Below are 3445 nucleotides of genomic sequence, written 5' to 3' on the forward strand. Positions count from 1 at the left end.
CTCCTTCCTTGATTCTAACAAGATGGGTGGCCAAGGTCTAACCCTGTCGCCTTACAGGCGTTGACAGGACTGGCCCATCTACCTTCAGCAAACCTTCAAAGCCAACCTCAGCAATTTAAGGAGGCCCTAAGCAAGTTGACAGGACTGGCCCTGATGGAGGTGAGGGGGTGGGGGGACAAAGCAGAGGGGAGACAAGGGGCACCCTCCAAAGTCCTCACTCTTCTCTTTTTATATAACTTTATAAAATGTTTTTGTTGGGCTGGGGATGTGGCTCAAGCGGTAGCGCGCTTGCCTGGCATGCGTGAGGCCCGGGTTTGATCCTCAGCACCACATACAAAGATGTTGTGTACACCGAGAACTAAAAAATAAATGTTAATAAATTCTCTCTCTCTCTCTCTCTCAAAAAAATAAAATAAAATGTTTTTGTCCTTATCCAGTTCTTGCCCATTCAAAGACAATTTCATTTTATTCTAGTAGGCTTAACTTTAGTAGTAGCCACTATTACCATGGGTGAGCCCCTTACTCAGTTGATTTGAATTGCTTACAAGGCCACATCCATGAGGGGCCAGGCCAGGAATGGTGGCACATACCTTTAACCCCAGAGGCTGAAGCAGGAGGATCTCAAGTTCAATGCCAATGTGGGCAACTTATCACAACCCTGTCTCAAAATAAAAAATAAAGGGTTTGGAACATAGCTCAGTGGTAAAGCATCCTTGGATCTAATCCCCAGTACTGAAATGACAGGCCAGGATCTCATGTCTGCAATGGTAGAAGCCAAGATTTGTGGTCTATTTTTCCTGTGTAGGGGCATCCTGTCTCAGAAGTCCAGGTTCCAGTAATATGAAAATGCTGTCTTCATTGTCTACATCATATAGTACAAAATTTTAGGCAGGGGATGCAACTCAGTAGTAGAGCACTTACTTAGGGTGTGTGAGGTCCTGGGTTCAAAAAACAAACAATTAACACAAAATTTTATTTATAATTCCAAATAAATACCTGTACAAGTCTGCCTATATAATGCTCTGAAATACATGCATCTTTGTGTTTTTTGTTTGTTTGTTTGTTTGTTTTTTGGAACTGGGAATTGAACCCAAGGGCACTCAACCACTGAGCTACATCCATAGCCTTTAAAAATATATATTTATTTTTTAGTTGTAGTTGGACACGATACCTTTATTTTACTTACTTGTTTTTATGTGGTGCTGAGGATGGAATCCAGGGCCTTGCTCATGCTAGGTGAGCACTCTACTGCTGAGCCACAACCCCAGCCCATCCTTAACCCTTTTTATATTTTATTTAGAGACTGAGTCTCACTGAGTTGCTTAAGGCCTCATTAAGTTGCTGAGGCTGGCTTTGAACTTGCGATCCTCCTGCCTCAGCCTCTGGAGCCACTGGGATTTCAGGCATGTGCCACCATGCCTGGCTACATATATCCTCTTTGAAAGAGCTGATAGACCGTATCTTGTGATTCATTGGGGCAGCCCATGGGTACAGAATGAGTGCAAGTCTGGGTGCAGAAGCCAAGCCTCCTTCCTGGAGGTTCCTGCTCATGTGAGGCCTGAGCCATTGACTAGTATGGCAGCTACATGGTTTTTGGAGATCATGAATCCTTGACTTATTGGGGGTGAGGACATAGATTTGTCAGTTGTTGGCTTGGCTCATCAGGATGTTATCAGCACGAAATTCTATTGGCATTTAAACACCAAGGGTCTAAGTGGGGATTTTTCTCATTTTTTCAAGGACTCATGAAACAGGTGAGGACCACCAGGACATCCTGATGGGCATCTGTGAGACCTGGCTGGTTCCTGTCATTGGTGTGTGTGTGTGGCGGGGGGGTGGTGGTGGTGGCTGCCACAAGTATTCAAAGCTTCCATATCCGAGTCAGGGACTCTGTCCAGGGAATGAATACCTGACAGACTTCACAGCATCAAACCCAACGTTTCACCTGCCCCATTTGTAAACTCGGGGACCTTTGGGATGGGGCTCTGTCATTGCACACTCCACATTGTTCTGTGGATCTCTTTGTCCTACTCAGTGGCTGGCTGGCTAAATATAGGAACCTCTTGAGATCTGGCTGCTGGCTGCTCATTTTGCAGTAGGGGCTCCCCAAATGAATTAAAATCATTTTCTTTCTTTTTTTTATCTCCAATTAAATAAGTACTGCATTATAGAAGTACTGCATGCTGCTTCAAAAAGAGTGAAATCTGGGTGCTATGTGGCACACGCCTGTAATCCCAGTGGCTCAGGAGCCTGAGGCAAGAGAATCACAAGTTCAAGACCAGCCTCAGCAACTTGGCGAGGCCTTGTTCCCAAATAAAAAGGGCTGGTGAGAGTCTGAGGACTGGGGTTTCTTTAATCAATTTTCCTGATGATTCCCAATGTGCAGCAGTAGCTGAGAACCTATGGTTTAGAAGCATCTTTTGTGTTCTAGCAAACAAGGGAGAGACAGTGGTGAGGTAGGGGGAAGTTGTGGATGAAAAGAGGAGACTGAGGTCCCAGACCTGGTCCATAACTTCCCATAGACTTAGCCCTTAGTTTTGTCTTCTGTAAGATGGGGACTTCCCCATATGGTCATTGACGAGATTTTCAGAGTGCCTGGCACAGAGTGCTTGTAATGGTTACTTTTGTGTGACATTTTGGCTAGGCTGTGGTGTTACGATTTAGATATGAGGTGTCCCCCAAAAGCTCCTGTGTAAGATAATGCAAGAATTTTTAGAGGTGAAATGATTAGATGATGAGAGGTCTAACCTAATCAGTGGATTAATCTGCAGATAAAGATTAACTGGATGGTAATTTATGCAGGCAGGGTGTGGCTGTAGGAAGCAGATCACTGGGGGACCTGCCTTTGAGGTGTTTATTTTGTCCCTGGTAAGTGGAGATCTCTGTCTGCTTCCTGGTTGCTAAGGTCTTAAGCTACAGTCATTAAGACCATGATGTTCTGCCTCACCCCAGAGCTATGGAGTCAGCCAACCATGCACAGAACCTCTGAAATGGTGAGCTAAAGACTGAACTCTGAAACCATGAGTCAAAATAATTTTTCTCCCTCTATGTTGGTCTTGTCAGATATTGTGGTCACAGCGACAAAAAAAGCTGATTAAAACATATGGTATGCAGGTGATCGGACAAGCATCAGTCTTGATGTTGTGAAGTTTTTTTTTTTTTTTTAAGTTGTGATTAACATGTAAATCAATAGACTATCCTACAATATGTGTGGGTCTTATCCAATCAGATAAATACAATAATAGAAAAGCTTCTTGTTCCCCAAAGAGGAAGGAGTTCTGCCTTTATTTATTTATTTAAAAAACATTTTTATAGTAGATGAACAAAATACCTTTATTTTATTTTTATGTGGTGCTGAGGATGGAACCCAGTGTTTCCCACGTGCTTGTAAGCACTCTGTCAACTGAGCTCTAACCCTAGCCCAGGGGTTCTGCCTTTAACTCAG

The sequence above is a fragment of the Urocitellus parryii genome, chromosome 2 (genome assembly GCF_045843805.1).
Source record: "Urocitellus parryii isolate mUroPar1 chromosome 2, mUroPar1.hap1, whole genome shotgun sequence".
Lineage (NCBI taxonomy): Eukaryota > Metazoa > Chordata > Mammalia > Rodentia > Sciuridae > Urocitellus > Urocitellus parryii.